Here is a 13,100-nt window from a genome sequence, read left to right on the forward strand (position 1 = left end):
CTACATCAGAGAAGGTTCTTCTTGTAGTAATATGAGAAGAGATCCACAACTGGACAATGCAGAGTGAAGACAATGCAGAGAATTTGGAGCACACAGCTGTAAGTAGTTTAACTCCAAGGGAAGAGGGTCTTCCAGACACTGCAGGACTGATGCACATGTAAACTCGGAGTGATTGTGAGCCTGAAAAGGACCTTCAGATATTCTAGCCAGATAGGATCCCAGTACTGAAAGGGCAAAGTGTACCTGGGTCTTACCCCTAAATAAGGAACTATTTAAAAATATCTGCTGGCAATGTGAAAATTGTTTTTCTCCAGTGGTGTATCAACGGGGTATATGAAACAAAACTCAGGGAAGGCCACATTCTCAATGATAGTTAGCAAACAAAAATGAACACAATGAAAATTTGTGGAGTTTTGGTTTCGTTTTTGTTTCTTTCATGATTTTTTTTTTGTCTTATTGATCATTTTTTACTTGTTTTAATTTTTGTTTTGTGGAAATTTTGGTGGTTTTTATTTTGTAAGTTTTGTTTTTACTTCTTTGGGTTTTGTTATTGCTGTTGTTTTTGTTTGTGTTAGATTGGGCTCTTTTGAAACAGAAAAGGAAAGAAGACTATAAGTGGGGAGGTAGTAAGTTTGGTAGGAATCATGAAGGAGTCAGGAGATAGGAAAAAGAGGATTAAAATATTAAAAAAATATATAAATTACAATATAATATATTGTTTTAATTTAATGTAATTCTTGATTTTTGCTTTTCTTGTTCATATCAGCTATATGAGAACATTCCATGTTGCTAAGATTTCACACATGTTCAAGTCAACAATTTCCTGCAAGATTTCAGTCAATGTGGATTCTCTTAGCACTGTGTGACTGTGTCAGTTACATTATTCTTTGCCAATACTTTAGAAAATGTGATTGATTTAGGAAAAGTTGGTAGCTGTACAATGATATCTAATAGTAGCCTAATTTATGTGTTCCTCCCTAATGATTTGATACAGATTTTAACCATTTGGATATTCTTTTTGAGGCCATTTCAGCCCAAGAAATTTTTACAATTTTATGTAAATTTCCTATTCCCATCAGTGTTTTTAAGAAGAGTAGTTTAATAAATCCATACCCATAGTAATGTGTCCATGTCTATTTAATGCACAGTTTAACTGGATATATATTTCCCTTTTTATTATATACTTAAGATTTTTATTTTTTTCTACTTGGCAGAAGAAATAATATCTCTTTACAAGATGTCAAATGTCTCAATACATATAAATATTTTCTGATTTCTAACCAAGGTAAATAAATCTATCTCTTCAGGCTCTGAAGATTATTTTCATGGTACATTACTTTATTAAGATTAAAGAGAATGATCACATCAAGTATTGAGGGGAAAGAATACATCTGAAACCAATATAATAGTAATAAAAATGGAAAATAAATAAAATCACTTTTGACAATTTTTAAAAGTTAAATATATATTTATCATACAACCCACAACAACTAGATGCTCCAGAAAAAGTAAACCTGTATTTTTAAACTACAGGAAAAAAAAACCAAAAAACAAAACAAAACAAACAAACAAACAAAAATGAGTAATTGGAATTGTAGCAAAACAAGCATTGAAAAATTCTTTACATAATGACTAAAATATTAGGTACTATTTTTTTTTTGTAGATGAGATTCAAATTAAAATAAGAACTAATGGTCCATAATCAATAACTTCTTCTCTAAGTCATGAATTTTAATTAAATCTGTGTTAACTCCAAATGTTCATATTCCCTATTTTTAACAACAAACTCACATTCTTCATTGAATTAAATTTATATTTTAATAAATGTTGTCACTTTTATAAATTTGAGCATACTTTAAACTCATTCTGTCCCTATGTGATTTTTTAAAACTTTTTACTTTAACCTTCTGTTAAGTTTCAGTTCATTTGCAGTTACTTGGCGTATTGTGAAGCATAGTATTTATGTGGCTGAATTCTGTTTATAAGAATTTAAAATTGTTCATGCCACTTCAGTCTCTATTTTTCTCAGATAACTGGTAAGAATAAACTGTGGATCTATTTTAGGATTTCAAAGACATTATATTACTTTCTTGCATAAACATCATGTGTTCAATACTAGAGAAGAATATGTGTTCCTAATGTTTTAAGTTTCATCTTTTTTTTTTCCTTCAGAATTATCACAGAAATTCTGGACGTTCTGTTTCTTATTGTCATTCAGTATTTTTATATTACTTTCTGATAAAATAATCTGGAAGTTTGATGAGCAAATTATTTGATATACTGATTGATCGAGAAAAATGACAGTAAAAGATTTTATTAGTACACGGTAATTATATAAAGTAATTATTGTGACATTTTTGGAACATGGTTATAAAATATTTTCATCATACACATTCTATTAACTTCTTATACCACCTTAGAGCTTCACTTACTGTTTGCTACATTTTTTATAATCTCTTATTTCATGTCTATTTTTCCCTAAATTCTTCATAAAACTGAAAATATTCAGTACATGTTGTCTCAGGTACAGTTTATTTGTCTTAACATGTTGATCATTAATTAAATCATTCAATTTTATGAAAATAATACCTTTTTTCATAGTGAATAAAATAACTGGACTGTGTATGTATTCCCTCCTGGAAGGAAATTTCAGGAAGCAAATAAAACTGAATAGGATCAGGAAGCTCCTGAAACTTATGAGGTCCCGAGCCACATCTCCAAGATTAAATGAATAGTAACAAATGTGAGGGACAGGCAAGTTTCCTTTGGAAAATGAACACACATTTCTTCTCAGGAAGCTGTAGAGATGCAGGATCTTAAGAAGTTGCCATACATGAAGGACATTCAGTCATTTAGCTGCCCTTCGGACACATGTTTTTGTTACTAACTCCAGTAAACTTATTGGTTCACTAAGAAGTACTTGAAGAGATATGTTTTTGTTTTTGTTTTTCATTTAGTTTTGGTTTTTCATTGATACCTTATCTGTGATCTGTGGTGAATAAATATATATATTCATATTTTTTGAAAAACAACATATTATACTTTATATATTTTATTATAAACCAAATCCTCCTTAGCTATTAATCTACTGATGGGCATCTAAGATACATACTTAATTTGGTAATTGTGTCTGGTGCTACACTAAGCATGGCTATGTATCTTTGAACCTTCTTGGTATGTACCCAGGAATAGTATAGCTGGAACATCTGGTATTTTGATTTTTAATAGTTTGTGAAATTTCATAGTCACTATTAAAAATCTACATTTCTCACTAAAGATCATTGAAGTGTCTTTATTTCCATATATTTGAATGGGAAGTGTTTTTGTTTCTTTGTTTATTCATTGATAATAGCTGTACTAATAGGAATAAAATAATTCTCAATTCATATATTATTTGTGTTTCCCTGAAGACTAAAGGTATGAAACATGTTTTTATATAATGACAGACCACTTACGTTCTTTTGAGAACTGTGTTCAGTTCACTGCCCATTTATTGATTTAGTTATCTGTATGAGTGTTGTTTGGGTGTTTTAGTTCTATCTATAGTCTAAATGTTAATCCTTTGTGAATGAGTGGCTTGAAATATTTTATCCCATTTTGTAGTTTGTCTCTTACCTCAACTAATTACTTTCCTGGCTGTGAAGAACCTTTCTAATATCATGCCATTTTATTTGGCAACACTTGGAATTGTTTCTTATGATATTAATGGATGGGTCATAAAGTTCATGTCTACGTTTGTATCTAGAATTGTTTCCTTTGTGTTTATCTAGTAGTCTCAGTTTTGAATCTCATTAAGTTCATAGGCATATTTTATTATTCAAGGCTTTGATTTTAGTTCTATAAAGGTTTATATATGTATATGCGTATGCATATATATATATATGTATATATATATATTGAGTAATGCAACTTGTTAATGAGGTTTTTTCTCCTCTATTGTGTGTTTGTATAATTTCTTCAAAATTTGTGGCTATTTTAATTTATTACTGCTTTTTATTCTATTGAATAATGTGTCCATGCATGATATTTTATTATTCCTTCTATTAGTTCTTAAATTATTTTTTATAATGCACTTGATCACATTCACTACCTTTCCCAATTCTTCATAAATATACTTCTCTCTTACTCACCCATTGAATTCTGTGTTTTCTCTCTCTCTCTCTCTCTCTCTTCCAGTTTCAATATCTGCTACTCTTATTGTCTATCAGATGTGGCCTTCCATTACAGTGTAGTCAACCTTCAAAACGTCATACACTTAAAAGAACCGATCCATCCTCTAGGAGCAGCTATCAACTGACTCTAGTTCTTCAGCTATGGGTGGAATCCCATACCAAATTCTCATCTCCACGAAGAGAAGACAGTCTGTCTTAAACTTACACAGACTTGTAAACTCATCACAACTATGGTGAGTTCATATGTGTAATTATCCTGTTGTGTCAATAAAACAGTTTCCTTTTAGTCATCCATTTCCTCATGCTTTTACACAGCTTTTATACTCTCTTTCAAAATAATAGCTGAACTTTTGGAGAGGGGAGATTAAAACAGATGTCCCACTGAGTACCAAGCACTCCATAATCTTTCAGTCTTTACACCTTGACCACTTCAGTGTTTCTGCTTTAATTGCAATTTATTTTTAAAGAAGCTTCTTTCATAAAGGTTGAGAGATGCATTAGCCTATAAATATAAAAGAGGTCATAAAGTCATTTAAATAATACTATGTTCATTTACCAGAATATGTAGAGTAGGTTCCTTCCTGGGGCCTTTGACCTGTGAAACCATAGTTTCTTAGTCTCAGTAACAGTGCCAGGATTAGGTTTCATCTTTAATCTACAATTTTGTTGTATACTTTAAACTCAGATGTTATAATATATCCATTGTTGCTCATATAATCAAATTACTTTGGCTAATTATTCTTTTATATGAATGGTAACATCTCATTTTTTACTAAAGAATATCATTGATATTTTGATAATGTGTGTATTGAATTCTTATGTTGCTGACAATTATATAGAGATTTTAATACTATTGCTTCTGTACTTCAGGAATATGGAAATTTTTATCTCTACTATATTCCTTGATTCCTTTTTTTGGAGATTTTTAGATTTTCTTACAGAAGCATTTAGCCTTTCTGTCGGTGATTATTTGCCCTCATTTCCCCCATTATTCCTTTCTCAATTAGTTTTATTGACTAATTGGAAAGTTATTGGGTTTTACATTGATAATATAGTATAAAAATAGATTAATATTAATACTTTAGACAGCTGTTAGATATAATATTCATATTTGATATTCTTGGTTCTTATATTCATTTAACAGGGTGATTAGATTACCAAAATTCTATGTAAGTACTATACTCATCTGGCACTTGGCTCCTGAAGTAGATTCAGGATCAAAGAAAAAATTGTGTACTATGCAATTAGAGATTTTGAGATTTATCATATACTTGAGTATAACAGGTATACGACAGTTACTATACCATGGCATGGAATAGAATGAGTGTGACTATAAATTATTTCTTATTGTCTTCAATATCCCTAAGAGAACATTTAATATTTGAAGCAATCAATGCATCACAATTGTAAAATAAGACTTAATTTTGAATATCCAGACATGAAAAATTATTTGTAGAATTCTTAAACAGTAAAACAAAAACAACAACAAAACATTTAGAAATATGGCTTAATATGAATTTTAATTTTTAACTGAAATAATTACTTGGTAATTTTTCATAAGACTGGTTTTAAAATAATCCTAATTATCTATTTTATTTTATTCCAGAAATGTAGAAAAAACAAATGAACAAATCTTACAAAGTGTATATAATTTTTATTCAATTAGTATTAAAAATTAATAATAAAATGAAGTTTATTTAGTGGTAAATGTATATTAATTATTGCTCATAAATATAATTATTACACCTTTCCAACTAAAACAGGAACTGCTACAAAAATTAGTATTATTATACTTTTGTAGACTTGACAAGTCAGTACAATAACTTTAAGAGATATATACATGACATAATTGGAATAAAATAAAAGAAACAACTTCTGTTGGAAACAATAAATTTCATATTATAGATCAAAGAAAATATGATTTCCTTTCAATTTATAGGAGTTTATAAGTTTTCTAAATGTTAAAATTAATTTAAAAATGTTAATAAAATTCTGAACACATTGACAAATCAAAGTTGGTCTCATTTATCAATTTTTGATCTTAGAGTATAAACCATTGGTGTTCTGCTCATGTGTTCGAGGCTCTTCCCCACATTATCTTTTATTATATTCAGTGTATCTGGTTTTAAGTGGAGGTCCTTGATCCACTTGGACTTGAGGTTTGTACAAGGAGTTAAGAATGGATCCATACACATTCTTCTACATGCTGACCTCCAGTTTAACCAGCACCATTTGTTGAAAATACAGTCTTTTTTCTACTGGATGGTTTTAGATCCTTTGCCAAAGAGAAGGTGACCATAGGCTTATGGGTTCATTTCTGGAACTTCATTTTTATTCCATTGATTTACCTGCCTGACACTATACAAATAACATACAGGTTTTTTTTAATCACTATTAATGTAATACAGCTTGATGTCGGGGAAAGTGATTCCTCCAGAAGATCTTTTATTATTGAAAAATTTTCAATTTTCTGGGATTTTAGTTTTTCCAAACGAATTTGTAATTAGCTCTTTCTATGAGGAATTGAGTTGGAATTTTGATGAGGACTCCATTGAATCTGTAAATTGCTTTCAGCAAGATGACAATATTTATATATTAACCCTACCAATCCATGAATTTGGGAGTTCTTTCCACCTTCTGAGATCTTCAATGTCTTTTTTCAGGAACTTAAAGTTCTTGTCATACTGATCTTTAGCATGCTTGGTCAATGGCACACCAAGGTATTTTATATTACTTGTGACTATTGTGAAGGGTGTTTTTTCCCTATTTTTTCAGCCTGTTTATTTTTTAATAAAGGAAGACTACTGATTTATTTGAGTTAATTTTATGCTGTAAGATCAACAATGGACAAAAGAAACCTTGTAAAATTGGAAAGCTTCTGTAAGGCAAAGGACACTGTCAATAGGACAAAACAGCAACCAACAGATGGGAAAAGATCTTTCCAATCCGACATCCAATAGAAAGCTAATATCCAGTATGTACAAAGGTCTTAAGAAGTTAGACTCCAGAGAACCAAATATCACTCTTAAAATGGGGTACAGAGCTAAACAAAGAATTCTCAACTGAGGAATACTGAATGGCCAAGAAGCAACTAAAGAAATGTTCAACATCCTTAGCCATATGGGAAGTGCAAATCAAAACTACCCTGAAATTTCACCTCACACCAGTCAGAATGGCTAAGATCAAAAACACAGGTGGCAGCAGATGCTGGCGAGGATGTAAAGAAAGAAATACTCCTCCATTGCTGGTGGGATTGAAAGCTGGTACAAGTGCTCTGGAAATCAGTACGGTTTTTCCTCAGAAAACTGGACATAGTACTACCTGAGATCACTCCTGGGCATATACACAAAAGATGCTACAAGAATTATCAAGGGCACATGCACCACTATGTTCATAGCAGCCTTATTTATAATGGCCAGAAGCAGGAAAAAACTTAGATGTCCCTCAACAGAGGAATGGATACAAAAAGTGTGACATATTTACATAATGGAGTACTACTCAGCTATTAAAAATAATGAATTCATGAAATTCTTAGGCAAATGGATAGAACTAGAAGATACCATCCTGAATGAGGTAATCTAATCACAAAAGAACACACATGCTATACAGTCACTGACAATTGGACATTAGCCCCAAAGCTTGGAATACCTAAGATAAAACTCACAAATCATTTTAAGCTCAAGAAGAATGAAGACCAAAATGTGGATACTTCAATTCTTTTCAGATGGGGGAACAAAATACTCATGGGAGGTAGAGGGTAGGAGGTACTTGGGAGGATGTAAGGAGAAGGAGGAGGAAGATGTTGTGCAGGATCAAGAATGAGAGAAAACAAGGATGATATACAGAGGGCCAGGGATTTGAACAGACCTGTGTAGCAATTAGAGAGGGGTTTATGTGGGTAACCATCAGCAAGTCCCAGATGCCAGGAAAGCAAGAAGCTCCCAGGATCCAACAGGGATGAGATTAGCTGAATTGCCCAACAAAGGAGAGGGAGACCATATCCACAGTTTAGGCAAGGCAGTTGGTTGGGGATTGGGACTACCTACTCATCTCCAAAATTTTAACCCAAAAGGGCTCCTGTCTAAAGGAAATGCAGGGACAAAGTGTGGGACAGAGCCTAAAGGAAAGGCCATCCCAGAGACTGTCCCACCTGGGGATGCTTCCCATATACAGACACTAAACCCAGACACTATTGTGGATGCCAAGGTTCCTTGCTGACAGGAACCTGTTATAGCTGTCTCCTGAGAGGCTTCGCCAGAGCCTGATAAAGACAAAGGCAAATGCTTGTAACCAACCCTTGTACTTAGCATGGGGTCCTCAATGGAGGAGTTAGAGAAAGCACTGAAGGAGCTGAAGGGGTTTGCAACCCCATAGGAAGAACAACAATATCAACCAGCGAAACACCCCAGAGCTCCAAGGGAATAAACTACCAACCAAAGAGTACACATGGAGGGACCCATGGCTCCAGTTGCATATGTAACAGAGTATGGCATTGTTGGGCATCACTGGGAGGAGAGGTCCTTGGTACTGTGAAGACTTGATGCCTTAGTGTAGGAGAATATTAAGGTGATGAGGTGGGCCTGGGAGTATCCACATAGAAGCAGGGGGAGAGGATGATGAAAGAGAATTTACAAAAGGGAAATCAGGAAAGGGGATAACATTTGAAATGTAAATACATAAGATATCCAATAAAAACAAATAGAAGCTGAAGTAAAGTAATATTTAACATAGCCACAAAACTAAACTATGTAAGAACAAATCTAAAATTATATAAAGGAAATTTTGCAGAAATTTATAAAACCTTTGCAAAGATACAAAGGAAAGTCTAAATAAATGGAATGATATCAGGGTTTTAATGATAAAATATATTTCATTAGATTATAGTTTTGATTCAGGTATTAACAATATAACAAAAGAAGTTTTCAGAAGACTTACTAACTTAGGTTTTTTTTCTTTATATTAAGTCTTTTTTATTAATAATTCTAGTTTTTTACATTTTAAATATTATCTCCCTTCCTGGTCTTCCCATAATGAACCACCCAATCCATACCTGTCTCCTTTGCTTCTAAGAGGATGCCCCCTCACATACGCCACTGCTTCTTTAAACCTCTAGCATCCCCCTTCTCTGTGATATCAAGCTTCCATAGTAACAAGCACCTCCCCTTTCACTGATGCCAGATGAGGCAGCCCTTTGCTACATATGTAATGGGAGCCATGAACTGGCCCATGTATACTGTTTGGTTGGTAGTTTAGTCCCTGAGAGATATGAGGGGTCAGGTTCGTTGATATTGTTGTTCTTCCTATGGGGTTGCAATTCCCTTCTACTCCTTCAGCCCTTACCTTAACTCTTCCATTGAGGTCCCCAAGCTCAGCCCAATGGTTGGCTGTGAGTATCTGCATCTGTCTTAGGTGCTAGATGGAGGGAATGTTACTGGAGTGCCTTTCCTTTAGTCTCTGTCCTACTTTTGTCCCCGCATTTCCTTTAGACAGGGACAATTCTGGATTAAAAATTTTAAGGTGGGTGGTTGGCCACATTCTTCTACTGGGGAAGTGATCTCTTCAGGTGCTATCTACCTGCTGTTGGGTAATTCAGCTGTAATCCCCTTTTCTGTTAAGTTGCTAGTGTAGGGTCTCTACAATTTTATTATAAAGGTACTCAGTACTATGGAATTTCCTCCTAGCACTGTTTTCATTGTGTCCTACAAGTTTGAGTATGCTATACCTTCATTTTCATTAATTTCTAGAAAGTCTTTAATGTCTTTTTTATGTCTTCCCTGACAAAGTTATCATTGAGTAGAGTGTTACTCAGTTTCCATGAGTATGTGAGCTTTCTGTTGTTTTTGTTGTTATTGAAGGCCAGCCTTACTCTCTGGTGTTCTGATAGACTGCATGGGATAATTTCAATCTTCTTGTATCTGTTAAGGCTTGTTTTGTGTCTGATTATGGTCAATTTTGGAGAAGGTACCATAAGGTGCTGAGAAAAAGGTATATTATCTTCTTTTAGGGTGAAAAGTTTTGTAGATATCTGCTAAATCCATTGGGTTCATTACTTCTGTTAGTTTCACTGTGTCTCCAATGAGATTCTGTTTCCATGCACTATCCATTGGTGAGAGTGGGGTGTTGAAGTCTCCCACTGTTCTTCTGTGAGGATCAATGTCCATTTTCAACTTTACTAACTTTTCTTTTACAAAGGTGGGTGCCCTGGGCATTTGGGGCTTAGATGTTCAGAATTGAGAGTTCATCTTTGTGGATTTTTCCTTTGATGAATATGAAGTGTCTTTCCCCATCTTTTTTGATAACTTTTGGTTGAAAGTCTCTTTTATTGGATATTTGAATGGTTACTCCAGCATTTTGTTCTTCTCATGGTTCCACTGATGGAGGAGGAAGACGCCAGGAGCTGGTCAGCTTGGAAGCAGGGGACACAGGGTGCCAAGGCTGCTGCTGCCACCACCACCATCACCTCTCCTTTCTGGTGCTCAAGAAGTGAGAGAGGAGGACAAGTGAGATTGGGGTATGAGACTGGGGTGGGTTGGTGACCGGACAACAATGGGCGGATATCTCTAATCTCAACATCTGCAGTATCATCCACTGGCTGCTGGAAGTGAGAGCTCAAGCCAGACAGGAATGGCCAGCTCCAGGAGAACAAAATTCAAGGACTCTGTCTAAACTCTCTGGAGATCTTCCTCAGTCAGCCTATCCTTTTAAAACGTAAAGCACTACTCAAGATATGTGGTGGCATCCACAGGCAGTACTAATTTGCTCTATCTGTTTGAATGTGGTAGCTTCCCTGCAGAAAGCAACTATTTATTTCTCAAGGACTATATGGACAGGGGCAAACAGACACTAGAGATTATCTGTCTCTTGTTGGCCTACAAAATCAAGTATTTGGAGAAATTTTTCTTATCAGAAGGAACCATGAGTGCATCAGCATCAATAGAATTTACGGATTTTATGATGAATGTTAAAGAAGATACAACATTAAGCTGTGGAAAATGTTCATAGACTGTTTTAACTGGTTACCAATAGCAGCCATTGTGAATGAGAAGATATTCTGCTGTTATGGAGGTTTCTCACCAGATCTTCAATATATGGAGCAGATTTGGCAAATCATATGAGACCAACTGATGTACCAGATCAACATCTTCGTTGTGAACTTTTGTGGTCTGACCTCAATAAAGATGTCTTGGGATGGGGTGAAAATGACAGAGGAGTGTCCTTCACATTTGGTGAAGAATTAGTTCCAAAATTTCTCCATAAGCATGATTTGGATCTTATATGTAGATCCCATCAGATGGTTAAAGATGGGTATGAGTTTTTTGCAAAGAGGCAGTTAGTCATTCAGTTTTCTGCACCCAACTACTGTGGCGAGTTTGACAATGCAGGCTCTATGATGAGTATGGATGAAACCCTCATGTGTTTTTTACAGATTTTAAAGCCTGTAGAGAAAAATAAGCCCAATATTATGAGACCTGTCACACCACCACAGGCCATGATCACAAAGCAAACAAAGAAATAAATGTCACTTGACCCTACCTTTTGGGGACTTGTAACATAGTGTACATAACCTTCCTTTTTAAACTGTAATATGTGCTTGTCAGCTTACCCAGGTAGACCTGTCAGGCCCTTCTCCATTTTTACTACTGCTGGCACTTGCTGGTTATAGCAGCTGAGGAAAGCCATGCAATTCTCAAGAAAGCATTTTGTTGTTGTTTGTTTGTTTGTTTGTTTTTAATCTGTTTCTTTGGCAGACGACTCTGATGATGGTGTTATGTTGTACACCCTGGCAGTTTATCCTGTCTGAGGGGAAAGTATACAATTGATCTTTTAAAAAAATTAGCATAAATCATAAATAATATAAATGCTTGTTTTCTTTATGATATAAAGAGAGTTGTAAGTCATAAATGCATTTTGTTCATGCAAACCACTGTGAATATTTTTTCAAGTTTGTTTGAAAGAGACTACTTTCCCTCATTGTCTTGTCATGTACAAAATGGTGTCTGCAGCTGTCCCTAGTAGGAGTGACCTGCTGTCTGCCCTGCCCAGACTATCTGAAGCACATTCCCTCATTAAGTACACTGAATGATGATTAAAGCCATTATTTTCAATGTCTGTGATTCCTTTCTAAAACCAAAGTTTCTGTTGGACTCTATTGGCAAGCCCTGGACATGAGATGGCTGTGTATACAGGCATGGGGACTCAGAAAGAGGTTATTTCAACTAGCAATAGTGATTTGGTGCTTGGTAAGCTATTAATGATGGAAGTTAATGACACTTTGTACAGTTTCCATATAATCTATTCACTGAGTAATTGTTTTACACTTGAATCAGGCCCGAACTGATCTGTCTAGACAACTCTAAGTTATAGAAACAACACTGTCCTATACGAGTGACCAATAATGATTTCTTTGATTACATTCTTTATTCTGCAGTGACATTGAGGCTTATAAATCAAAAGGAAATAACTTGCTGTCCACGAGTTTATACAGAACTCACAATATATCTATGACCTTTTAAAACAACGACGTGTTAAAATGGATCTTTTTCCACAGATGCCTGTGTAGAATGCTATGTGTTGAGAATGTTTTCAGACTTATTAAATGTAAGATTACTAACAACATCGCTTCTCGGCCTTTTGGCTAAGATCAAGTGAAGATTACTAACAACAAAAAGGATGGCTACTCCAGCTTGTTTCTTGGGACCATTTGCTTGGAAATTTTTTCAGCCTTTTATTCTGAGTAGTGTCTGTCTTTGTCACTGATGTGTCTCCTGCATGCAATAAAATCCTAGGTTCTGTTTATGTATCCAGTCTGTTAGCCTCTATCTTTTTATTGGGAATTGAGTCCCTTGACGGTGAAAGATATTAAAGATCAATGATTGTTGGTTGCTGTTATTTTTGTTGTTAGTGGTGGTATCACGCTTGTGTGATTCT

The 13,100-nt window shown here is 34.4% G+C and overlaps 1 pseudogene; it reads left to right on the forward strand.

Annotated features, from left to right (window-relative positions):
* Positions 1-10,546: 10,546 nt before the first annotated feature.
* Positions 10,547-11,688, forward strand: LOC110292405 (serine/threonine-protein phosphatase PP1-gamma catalytic subunit-like; annotated as a pseudogene).
* Positions 11,689-13,100: the final 1,412 nt, after the last annotated feature.

The sequence above is a fragment of the Mus caroli genome, unplaced genomic scaffold (genome assembly GCF_978045245.1).
Source record: "Mus caroli unplaced genomic scaffold, Mus_caroli_1 scaffold_6, whole genome shotgun sequence".
Classification (NCBI taxonomy): domain Eukaryota; kingdom Metazoa; phylum Chordata; class Mammalia; order Rodentia; family Muridae; genus Mus; species Mus caroli.